Raw genomic sequence first — 13052 nt, forward strand, 5'->3', positions numbered from 1 at the left:
AAAAAAAAAATATGCACCTGCATGAATGAAAAATTATCCGATTACATAATAAAATTACACACAGCGACGGTCGCATACTCGAAGTTATCTTCGTTGTTATCAGCAAGCCTCAGTGATGGAATTATCTCTGATTTTGAGTTTTCAGAAATGATTAAAATATATAACAGTGCTGTTAAAGGTACGAGTATTAATAATGACATCAGCAGAGCTAGTCCAGCAGATCGCGACAAACACAACCCGCACAAGACCACGATGATCTCGGTAAGCTCGACTAATCCCGAATTTAGTGTTAATTTTCCAACTGCGATTCGCGCAAATGAAACTGCACTAGCGCAGTTACGAGTATATTACAGCTGGCCAAACATCAGATCAAAATCATTTAATGGAACACCAGCAAATAATTCGCTTGTATTTGCTAATAAAAACAAGCCCGATGGAACACCTGATTGGGTCGTTGTTGGAATACCAACTGGCAGTTATGAGGTCGAGGAAATCAATGAAGAATTTCAACGTAGAATAAAATCAATAACAGGAAAAGAAGCAAAAATATCAATTAACGTTCATGAGCCAACTTTATCAGCAACGATTGAAATACATTCACCTGATTACGCCGTTGATATTTATCAATCATCGATAAGATCCGTGCTAGGTTGGCCTGAAATTCCGCCAGAGCATCATGGACCACCAGAACCGAAAAAATATGATTATGTCACGGATAGGCAATCATATCATGAATTTAAACCATCATCATCATATCTGAGAGGTTTAAATGTGTTTAAAAAAATCAACATTTCTTGAAGTTGTAATCGATAATAATATTGAAGGTTGGAGATTTAAATCAGAATAACAAGATTCATTTATTGATCGAGTTGATATTTATGATTATTTTCGGGAAATTGATGTAGAATGTGAAAAACAACTAAATCAACTAAATCAATATTTTAACGAACATATTTTTGACATAGCGTCATCACGTGAAAAAATCGTCACGCGTGTGGAAATATTAAATCAGCTTATATCAGACATGGAATATTTTAACAACCGAATAGTTCAGGCGATGGTTAATTCAAAAATTTCTGAAGGATCTTCAACAAAAAGATGGTTAGATTGAAATAGAGTAAAAGAATCTGATCTACCGAATTATAAATTCCCCGGATATAACGTGAATGAACTAAAAAAATCACTCAATGAAATCATTGATGAGTTCTTTCCTAAAATACTCGATGCGTGGAAAAAAATAGCTCCACCCGAGCCTATCCTTAGATATAACAACAGTCAACAAAATGACGGACGTCACGTCTCACCAGGAATCGTTAATATAACATCAACGATCGCAGTCTTGTTTGTGACGTAATCGATGGTAGCTATCAAATAGATCTTGGAAAGTCAAATCAGGCTCAGCAAGGATATATTTTATACACATTCACACCACAAGTATTTCCTGGGAGTTTGATCGTGCAAGAGCCAACCAATCATGTTTATCTACGTACACATAATCAGTATTTGTCAGAATCAATTTCCAACTCACCGACCGCATAGGACGATTAATTGACCTGCGTGGGGAGGAATTAATTGTGAACCTACATGTAAAGTCTTAAAGGCACAATAGTGCAGCTGAGGGTGAATTTTCTTGCAAAAATGTTGGGACATTTATGTATATCAACTGATTAAATACTATTTAAAAGGCATTTCTGGGGTAATATCAAGTACGTAGGGGTTCTCGTTATGAAATACGAGCTCTCTGAAATCTTCGTACGTAGAGTAACGAATCTATCGTCTCCATGTTGAAATCCCGCTCGGCAGTGATTGGCAGATCCCGAATGAATAACACACATAATTCCGGTGACCGAAATTTGCATAATTATAGGCCACATTGTAAACACTGAAGATAATGACGTAAAACACAACCACGCTTCGAGACCGCCCAAAATGTCAACAACGGTGAGTACGATCTTCTTCTGATCTCGTTCTTTTCTTCTTATCCTTTTCCTTTCTAATTTTAATTTTGACAGGAAACAATGAAATGTATGTAAAACTACTTTTATAGTTATATTTCAAAGTTTTTTTGGTAAGAGAATAATTTAAATCAACGTGCTCTGTACAGTATTGCAAAAACCCACAGGTACTCACTCTATTTCTTGCCCAGTAGAATTCGTACTCCCTCACGTCCCCACCACTCAATTTTATAAATGAAAAGCATCAGGGATATTTAAAAATGCTCAAAATTGAGTAATTTCATTAATCAAATTTATAAATTCTAACCAGATTGTCACCAGTGGACCCCAAAACACCCATCTTTCTGACGTTTCAAACAAAGCGGAAAAGAATTTCTCCAAGTTAATACTTTACATACACAAGGTTTTAAATAAGCTTTTTTTTCTTTTTTTTTTAAATCTGCAACTACAATATGGAATCTAGCTTCAATACTCGGGGCCAGATGATAAAAAAGTACACACACACAAACGTACAGTCACTTGTCAGTTGAAGTTTGACCACAGCTTTATTCTTGGACATGTTTATTGGGTATTGTGCACACTGAGTAAATAGACACATAGACTTTGCTTTGGTGCCCATTCGAGGAAAGTAGGGGCCCTTTTTCAATTTTGGATCCCCACCCCACCCAACAATTGACCTGATCCAGCCCAAAAAAACTTCCATCAAATCACAACCTCTCATGTATTAATTTCTGATCCAAAGTTAGCACTATATTCCTATAAGTTTGATAAGTAATCATGAATATATTAGTTGTCAAATTATGAAATACATTTACATATTAAAATTCATTAGATAGACTTAAATCAGCTCACTTTCAAGCTCAATTCTAGAGCGACCTTTAAGAGGAAGAGGGAGGATGAGTCATGGAGCAAGAAGTTGAAAAACCAGATGGGGGAGAGGAGGAAGACATGCTGTGCAGCCTAAAAACTGAGCTGACCAAGCTCTACACATAGTTCAGACAAGAATGAGGGTAATTGTTTATTTATATCTTGCAAAACAAGTATTGATAGATATTGAAAAATGTTTGGTACTAAGTAATTTGGCAAAGACTCTAATATCTATGTCAGTAGTGTTTTGCACAACTTAGAAAATGCATACTTGTATTAAAGGATTAGTTATTTTACCAAACAATGTATGTTTAAACTGCTTTACTTTTTGTTGCTACTCAACACCCCACCCCAATATGATTTGATAAAGGAAGACTATGCACAGATACCATAGAAAATACAGAGGCCACCTCATTTATATGGCCACCTTATATAATACCAAAATGGTAAAAGTATTATGGAAACAATCTCATAGAGTACCCCATTGCACGATGAAATACATATAATTGATATGAAACTAAATACAAAAGGTTTTAACATGGGTCACTTAAATGTACAAGGCATAGTGAAAAAAATAGAACAGATTAAGTTAATATTGTCTTCCAAGGAAAATAATATGCATGTTTTAGGACTCACTGAAACCAAATTAAATGCTAACCACAATGATAATCTATTTCACTGTCAAGGCTACAATAAACCATTATGCAGGGACAGAGAGACAGCGGGGGGTGGGGGTGGGGGGGTCTTGTATACATTACAAGATGTAAATGCAGAAAGGCGACCTGACTTGGGGTCACATGAAATTGAGAGTATCTGGGTGGAAATTTCTCAAAATAATGCAGAATCATTCCTACTTGGTTTCATTTATAGGTCACCTTCCTCCAAAGCAATGTGGAATCATAACTCTTTGAAACAAATAGAAAATGTTCATGCACAGGAGAAAGAAACATATATACTCAGCAGTGTAATTAAGGACCTACTCAATACTCCAATAAGGAGTAACTGGATGGAATTTTTTGAATCATTAGGCCTAGTCCAGCTGGTAAATGAGCCCACAAGTGTAACAGAAATATCAAGCACTCTTATTGATCACATTTATACCAACCTACCAAACAATGTGGCTTATGTTAATGTACCAAATGTTGGTCTTAGTGACCACTATCCTACTTTTTTGACAAGAAAGGTTAAATGTAACATAAATAGGAACAATACACACAAAACTATCACTTACAGATCTTTCCAAAATTGAAGTAAATAACAATTTCAAGATGACCTATATAAAGTTCCATGGAATATTATCCAAAATTTTGATGACATATGTGAAGCTCTAATTTTCTAAAAGTGTGGACTGATTTATGAATGTAGTCTCTAAGCATGCACCACTAAAAGTACATTGAGTAAAGTATGAAATCCAACCTAACTGATTTACTACTGAAATTCTAGATACTATGAAGACACAAGACCAACTGAAGGCTATGGGAAAGCAATCACAATATCAAGAATGGGGAAATAACATAACAAGTATGATTGAAAAGGCTAAAAAAAACCTTTTTATCAATCAATGCTTGAAAACACAAAGAGTAACACAAACTCCATTTGGAAAGTCTTCAGTGAATTCATTGGGGTAACACACAAAGATCAGACAAATAAAATTCACTCACTTCTGGTAAATGACACAAAAGTCACTGATGACACTGACATTGCAAATATTTTGAGTGATTTTTTTTCACTAATGTTACCACTAAGTTAAAAGAACCAGTGATAGAAAACAACTATATGAACTGAAAAATCCCTAAGGAGGGATGTTTCTCTATCCCACAGGTATAAAAAAAACTGCTAAAAAATGTCTCAGTAAACTTGGTATCAAGAAAGCTACAGGACTTGATCAGATTGGTCCACCACTCATTAAAACTTCTGCCTCAGCTATTTCAGATAGCATAACATTCATAATCAATTTAAATATTGCAACCTCATCTGTCCCCAAAATATGGAAAACTGCAAAAGTAATGCCTATGCACAAATCTGGTTCTAAGAATGATGCTGAAAACTACCAGCCAATTTCAATACAACCAAAACGTGTCAAAATTGATTGAAAAACATGTCCATGACTCGTTCATGTCATATTTAACGAAACAGTTGCTGTTACACCCTATTCAATCAGGCTTTAGACAGAAACATTCATGTGAGACTGACTTGATCTCTCTAACTGATAAATGGCTTCAACCACTTGATCAAAGTTGAATAATAGGATCTTATTTGTAGATTTCAGGAAAGTTTATGGGTTGGTGTACATGAAATTCTTTTAAGAAACTGAAAATGAACCAATGTGATGAAAGCACAATTAGATGGTTTACTTCAAAGTTAAGTGAGAGAACACAACATGTTTATATAAATAATGTTCTGTCGGAACCTGGAACAATTAGATATGGAGTACCACAAGGTTCAATTTTAGGTCCATTACTATTGATACTATTTATTGATGGCCTACCACTTTTTACTAAGGGACTCAATTTCATCAACAGATCTCTATGCAGATGATACAACCTTGTCAGACATCCAAAACACAAAGCACAAACTATAAATTTATTCACAGGATGCCCTAAACAAACTAGACAACTGGTGCACATGCAATGGCATAGTGGTAAATACTGGAAGAACTAAAATATTACTTATCTCAACATGGCAAAAAAGAACAAATCTTGGTAGTGATGAACTATGTCTGACATGGAAGGATACAAATTTGCAAATGGTTTGTCATGATAGACTACTTGGTATTTTGGTAGATAATAACCTATCATGGACTGAACATGTCAGTAAAAAAGTTAATTCAAGTTTTTCAGTAGGATAAGATACAGAAAACTATTTTATAACAGTTACATACAACCCTATTTAGACTACTGTAACACAGTGTGGAGTAATTCAAATGATAAAATCATAGCAAAGCTGGCACATCTTAAAACAAGTGCATTCAAGCTATATCAATCCAGAAAGTAAGAAAGGAAAATTTTAGCTGGTAAGTTAAAATTGTTACCTATTAAAGACTGAATCCGGTTGAGAAAAGCCAAAGTAATGTACATGATATCCAATAATAGTGCTCCTGAATATTTACAATCACTATTCAAGTATAGGCTACCTGGTAATACTCCACAACTGTGATCCATGTCTACCAAACAGTATAAAATTCCCAAACCAAATAAGGAATTATTCAAAAAATGTTTCCAGTACTCTGGAACTTTGCTCTGGAATAGTATTCCAGTTGACTTTAGAAATGCCAACTCTATTTCCTTCTTCCAAACCAATATATACAGCGGCTTCAGAGATACACTTAAAATAGATAAATTCATTTGTATGAGGGCCTAAAGGTAGATTAGCTAAAATCATTTCATATATAGGTATTAGTGATTAACGCTAGTGGCATACAAACATTCAATACTATTAAGGTCAACTTGCTCTTTTTTCAATTTAATTAATAAACCAACGTAAGTAATACATTTATTTGTTTTATTTTTTTAAAATACAAAATGGGAACAAAAAGTCTATGCAATCTTACTTTGGAGTTCAGCAATTAGACCTGACTAGATTGCAGTTTTTTTTTTAAAATTAGACATGTACAGAATTCATATAGCCATTTAAGTCTTGTGAAATAAATACCACTTTTATTCTTCTGTTTTAAATATAATGCATGCCTTAATGTGTATTTCTAAAGCCCCAAAATATGTTAAGATAATACTATATATGCAATATCATGATAAACATAAGGACTTAATAATCCTAAATTGTTTTATTTATCCAGAATTAAGACTAACATGAAGGCTTGCAAGAAACTTTTTTTTCTCTTCATATCTGATATAACATTTTTGGGTATGAATTTTAATTGCCCAGTCTGCTTGGCATTCAATGTTTCCACCTTTGAACTGGTGAATACTGCAAATGATTTCTGTATAACAAATTTACTTGATTCAATGGCAATTTTGAAATTTCTTTAATTCTTTCAATAACTTTTATATATTCCTATAGCGTGTTATTGCCAAAGCTTAAAATTTTTATGTACAAAATGTATATCACAAAAGGTATGAATAACTTGACAGGTATGTTGGCTACATTACAGAAAACCTCTTTCTGTATACAGGATATGTGTAGCACATGCCAATGAATGTACAACTTGCACTTTGTACCAATAAAATCAAAATACTGCATCAATTTACAAACAGAATTAAAACTTTGATAGTTACTCTTACAATACAACATTTACAATGAATTCCATTTCCAAGGTGGACTCTCAAAGATTGATAATTGATGTACATACATGATTGTTGTAAATGTTATTTCTTTGCAACCACTGTGAAAGAATTTTAAAATTGTAAGCCGTCCAAAAACAGACATGCATACATATGCAAATGACAAGGACTTTGTTTTAATTTACAATTCTCATTGAGGAGATTCTTTTCATTACCTGATTTCAATGTGGGTACCTCACTATACTAAACAAATCTAAGTTGCAATCAGCCATTCCTATTTGATCCCAATGCAGGAGTCTCTGACTTCTAGAAATGCTCCCCAAAAACTTTGAGCTGTCCATCTTAACATAAACTATCAGTTCTAGTTGCGATGGAACTCTCAGTGTTCATGTCAAAATAAAAACCATGTGCAGTTTTGATCCACGTGTATTTCACAGTGGAATTTGCTGATCGAAGATGAATGACATTTGAATAAGAGCATGCTCCTATTATTTCTTAAAATATATTTTTTTACATTTTAGAAATAGCATATTACAATTGGAATAATTTTTCAGATTTTTCAAGATCTAATCCTTGATGAGGTTGTACTTGCCTTGTCCAGGATGTACAGATGAAATGTTCTTGTCCTCAATGATAAAGTTGACTTGATGAGTGCCAACAGTCATGCTACCTATAGGCAGTTCATACTACGGCAACATGGAAGGTTGGGGTCTGGACAGAGACATGTAATTCCCTCTTGCTGTTTCTGGCAGATACATGACAAATATCCAGATGGACAATACACTGGCTTCATCCCCTCTAGGCTTGCATGAACTTAAACACTTTCTTGCATGTATGAGTTTGTATTTAAATGAATACAATTGATTTTATTCATTGTTTTCTTATAAATGCACATAATATTGCATCAAATAATAATGCTTTCAGATTTTTTTTTAACACCAGTCTATTTCTGCCTATAAACAATGTGGGCACGATCATAAATAATCAATATAAAAAGTTTTCAGCAACTGCAGATACAATATTATACATTATTTTAATTTCAACTACTGATATTTCAGGATATTATATAAAGTGTAATCTGCCTTAGCTGACACCTCCATATATCAGACACTGTTTCATATTTTACGTAACTAAAATCGAGAGATCTCCTTCACCACACCAAAACTAGAGTTGATGGTGGTTCTTGAGGTGCCAGGTTTCTACAAATTCTCCTGGGATCATCTTCCTTTAGTTCTCTTCTCCTCTGCATACCCTGCTTTCCCTCAAATTGACAGATAAGGGTTTTCTTTATAAGCTCCCTGAAGTGGGGATGTTTTCTTTTCCTTGCAAGGGTAGACGGACCATCCACCGCTTTTTTTTTGTTGTAACATCGATGCCTGTTTTAAAGAAAATTTTATTTTCTTAATATGTGTGACAAGCATCCCCATGCTAACCCATATTAACTTTTTACCCAATATTAGAGCCTCATGATCAGTTCCCAAGAAGGAGTTGTTGAGGGTTTGTTTTTGTTCTTATTGGTTCTATCCACAAAATACTATGTGAGACAGGATGCATTTTTGCCCATTCCTTCAGAAAGCAACATGTTTTCATGAACAGGTATTAGCTAGTAATCATCATGATGACAGCATCTACCCCAAATGTCCTGAGGACATTCCATAAACCCCATATATCCTTAATAAAGTGTGTCAGTCCCCTGGGAAAGTGCTATACATATCACTGGATCTAATTATTAGACTTGCATTGCTCAAATAAAAATAAATATCCACCAGAATATAACAATACTAATTACAAGATCTGTATGCATGAAAATATTAAGATTCCTTACCACAAATATAAATGTGTGCCGATTGTTGCAAAATGACTTGTATCTAATACAAAGTTTTCATGACTTGTACATGTGAATAATACTCCATTCGTCTGATCTCCAGGCAGGGATCATAATGCACAATCAATATATAAAATTATTTCTAATGTCCTGTAGTGAAACAAGCTTACACTGTCTCCCCTTCTTTGTTTCTCATTACACCTCAGCCACTATGTATATTGTGATCCAAAGCAGCTAGCTCATTCCTAATCCTGTACACAGGAGGGATGTATGAAAATCTCTTGGCACTGTACATCATGATCTGCTGATGAAAAACTTCAAGCTCAGCAGTGCTTCTGCAATTATCAAAAACATGTATCTTGTAACATGTGTTATTTGTAATCTGCTAACAAATTAATACAATTATTAAATAATTATTACTGTTGGTAATTTTTGCATACATAAAATCTTTACTGAAGTGTTTATTGATAGAGTCTCATGGAATTGTTTATACCTGATGTGCATGTATTATACTGAAATTACCAAAGACTTGAGAAGGAGAGTCACTATACATGTATCATGTGCACACATCTTATGAATTCTAACTTATTCAGATCTTCAAATGGTAAATATATACAGTAATTTATTATTTAGTTGAGAATAAAAATATTTAAAGTGGTCTTCACATTTTTCTTTTAAATACCATGCAATTGTTGCAATCCTGAAATGGTATACCTGAAATTTAAGTAATACTCCACTGTTTAGGAACCTTTGGTCCAAGAGCACCTGTGCCAAAGTTTTCAGCACTTTGGCTTTCTTCTTGGGATCATCTTCATCAAGCCAAGGCTTTGTCAGCTCTTCATTCTCCAGGTAAGGTTCATGAAGACATTTATTAATTAATGCCTTGGCCATGTGAGAGGATCTACTCATGTGTATTGGTGATGTGATTTAGGACACTCCTCAAGATACTCTGAAAGAATTCCACAATCAATACCTTTAGCACCTAAAGCTGGTCTCTTTTGTCATGGTGACCCCATATTGATAAGACAACTTGATTTATATCATAAAGTGAAAGCTACATTATAGAACTGGCTAATAGTTAGCGTAGCATGATTCAAATTTTCCTCAGATCATTGTTCCTTCAATATTCCACATTACTATGAATTTCAAATAAATTACTTTTAATAAACTACATACCTAGAAGATTTGGTGATGAATATATATGGATAAAAAATACATTAAAAGAAATCAGAAGATAAGGATTATGCACTGTAATTTTGATTTCATGCAAAAGTATACAAATGTTTACATATATGTTTTAAATAAAAGAACTGAAAACTCACAAAAAAATTGTCCATAGCTGCTAGCAGTCTTGCATGAAAACCAAAACTGGTTCATGTCTTGGGACCATTGCAATAAAGCCATATTATCCATTTGTTTGGCAACCTTGAAAAGTAGGTAGATAAAATAAAGTTAAAAATGCATGAAGAGCAATCATCAAAACAGTAACAGCTTTTCAATTCCAAAAGTTTTATAACAGTAAAGAGTGAAAACCAACAAGTCATTTAATTCCCAAGAATAAAAAATGAAATTTAAAAAGAACTTACAGATTGTAAATTAAATCCTAAATAAGTTATATCACCAGTCCTAATGAATCAAGTTCTAATGAACTGCCAGTGCTTTCCAAAAACAAACTTCAACTGTTTCTCAGTATTTTGTTTTTAAATTAAATATGTCTTATGTGCATTCATCATGAGCTAAGTGGATAGATGGGAAGAGGGTGTTAGCAAGAACTGCATGTGGGACATAGATACATGTATAAATGGGAAACGGCATAAAGAAAGCATATGAGGCATGTAGACACAATTTCAATATATAATCACTGGTCCTCTAAGTATTGAGTGGGAAAAAAAACCCAGCTGTCATTATTGGGTTAGCCAGCACAGTATACCGGAACTTTTTGCATAACCAAAACAATGACAGTTCAAATTATGCCTTTTTCTATGCATCAAGTGGCACAGTTGAAATACCCAACCCCACTTCTGAGAAAGCGAAATTCAAGGTTTTTTTTCGAACTCAAACTAAGAAAAGAATGAAGTGAGAACTAAACCTGCTGGCAGTTATAATAATGTCCTTTATCAGCATTGCATTTGTTACATCATTTTTTTCAGCAGAATGACAATTGTAAGACAACCCCCACCCACACACAAAAAATCTGCAAGAAATTGTCATTTTTACCTTCCTGATTCAGTAGCAAATACTTCAGATACTGAAGGTGTCTTCATTCTCTCAGTATGTTGCAAAAGCACTTGGCCAAGTGTTGATGTGAAGCAAGAAAATGTACTGGCCATCAGTTCTGTATGCTTGGGTTCATCTTTTGCTATATTCTTTGTAACTTAAAATATGAATTAAATATTCATTTGTATTATATGTTATGCTTTAAATCTGTTTCTTTGTGCACTGTGTTAAACACTTAGAACTGAAATACTTCATTTAAGCAAGAATACATAATAATAGATCTTAAAAAAAATCCACATCAATAAAACTAACTTGACTGCCACTCAAAACTTTAACTGATAACAATCTGCCAGCCATATATTCTGGTAGCACTACAACATCCTTTCCTATCATGACTAGAGATCCTTTTGTAATTGTAGTCAATACAGTGCTTTATAATAGATTTACTAGGAGATGAAAGATGTACAATAAAATCTTATTATTTGTTCCATCACGTTTACATGATAAGGTTATTAAACTTTAATGCAAGTAATGTGCATGCCACATTAATCTAAGGGGTGAGAGAGAGAGAGAGAGACAGAGAGAGAGAGAGGGTGGGATATATATGATATAAATAATGATAACGCTTGTAAATGTATCTAAGTTCCCTCGCCGAATTTAAAAAAAAAACAACCTGTCTCACGAAGATAATTGACAGGTGTACAAAATGACCTTTATGAGCACGCTGTTATAAAAAGTAAATAATATATTCCATCCCAACATACAATACATACAGTGCAGTCACCGAGTGAAATATTGATCAGACGATCACATCTATTTTGGACATATCACAAAGCAAGTCCTTGTGCAAACATTGTATTAATAAAACAGTGTACTTTCAAACATACAGTAGGAATAAGATATTGAAAAATGGAGAACACTTATACATAGACATCACAGTCACTTGATTCTGGGGAAACTAATGTGTATCACCATATAACACAGACATTGGCTTACCTGTCCAACAACTTCGCCATTTCAGTGCCTGATGCCAGTCCTAACTCTTACATCAATGCTCACCATCGAACACACTGGTCCCCAAGACGAATCCTTGATAAGTCCCGTTCGGTTTCTCAGACAGTTTTTCAACGTTTCTTCTCGGAAAGCGACAAGCGCGGGCGACCTTTACGTTTTTGACTCTCACGTGTGTCCGCCATTTTTGTTTATGGTAGATATTTAAATTACAACCACGTGACTCATAACCCGCCCACTGGACGAAGATGACGTATACGTTTTTGTGGTCACGTGAGGCTTCCGTAACAGTTCGTGACCGACAAGTTTCAATTAAAGCGGGACCCCACAAAAATTCATTTTCTCTCGTTTATTTATCAATTGCCCAATTTAATCTTCTCAAACTCTCGGTTATTTTGAATTATTTCAGCTTATAAGTCGACACATTTCACTAGTTACATGATCTGTAGCATTCACAAAATTACAAACACTCTGCACTATTGTTCCTGTAAAGACTTTTATCGTAATGATTTTTGATCATAGATCTTTGATCAGAAATAAAATAAATATTTCTGATTAAAAAAAATATTTCTGATAAAATAAAAAAATATTTCAGAAAAAATAAATATTTCAGAAAAAATAAAATGTTTCTGAATAATATAAAATAAAATAAAATATTTCAGAAAAAAAATTTCTGATAAAAAAATAAAATATTTCTGATAAAATAAAATAAAATATTTCAGAAAAAAATAAATATATTTCAGACAAATAAAATAAAATATTACACGTGCTCGGTCGTTTCAGCAGTAACGAAGTTACTCGCTGACATAATTTTTCTTAATTGCCTTATATGAGTACTAATTATTTATTTTGCCTCGTATTCGTAGGATAACTCCGATCTAATTTTTTCTACTGCAGCAGAAAGAGGAACGAATTCCTTCACTTGATCATCTTCTATAG

General features: G+C 33.7%; 2 long non-coding RNA genes across 4 annotated transcripts; one reads left to right on the top strand and one right to left on the bottom strand.

Moving 5' to 3' along the window:
- Positions 1 to 1495: 1495 nt before the first annotated feature.
- LOC149780934 (uncharacterized) lies at positions 1496 to 7924 on the top strand. The gene is made up of 3 exons (XR_016415177.1): positions 1496 to 1941; positions 2826 to 2965; positions 7615 to 7924. It is a non-coding gene; the product is annotated as an uncharacterized LOC149780934 (long non-coding RNA).
- On the bottom strand, positions 6309 to 12369 carry LOC149780935 (uncharacterized). 3 transcript variants are annotated; one of them, XR_016415175.1, is made up of 6 exons: positions 12099 to 12368; positions 11103 to 11259; positions 10208 to 10310; positions 9600 to 9834; positions 9056 to 9186; positions 6309 to 8436 (listed from the first exon to the last, which is right to left on the bottom strand). It is a non-coding gene; the product is annotated as an uncharacterized LOC149780935 (long non-coding RNA). The 3 variants fall into 3 exon arrangements; XR_016415176.1 differs by having other exon boundaries at positions 9056 to 9220; positions 12099 to 12355; XR_016415174.1 differs by having other exon boundaries at positions 6309 to 9186; positions 12099 to 12369.
- Positions 12370 to 13052: the final 683 nt, after the last annotated feature.

This window comes from Sinohyriopsis cumingii, chromosome 16, assembly GCF_028554795.1.
Source record: "Sinohyriopsis cumingii isolate HCF-2022 chromosome 16, ASM2855479v2, whole genome shotgun sequence".
Classification (NCBI taxonomy): Eukaryota; Metazoa; Mollusca; class Bivalvia; order Unionida; family Unionidae; genus Sinohyriopsis; species Sinohyriopsis cumingii.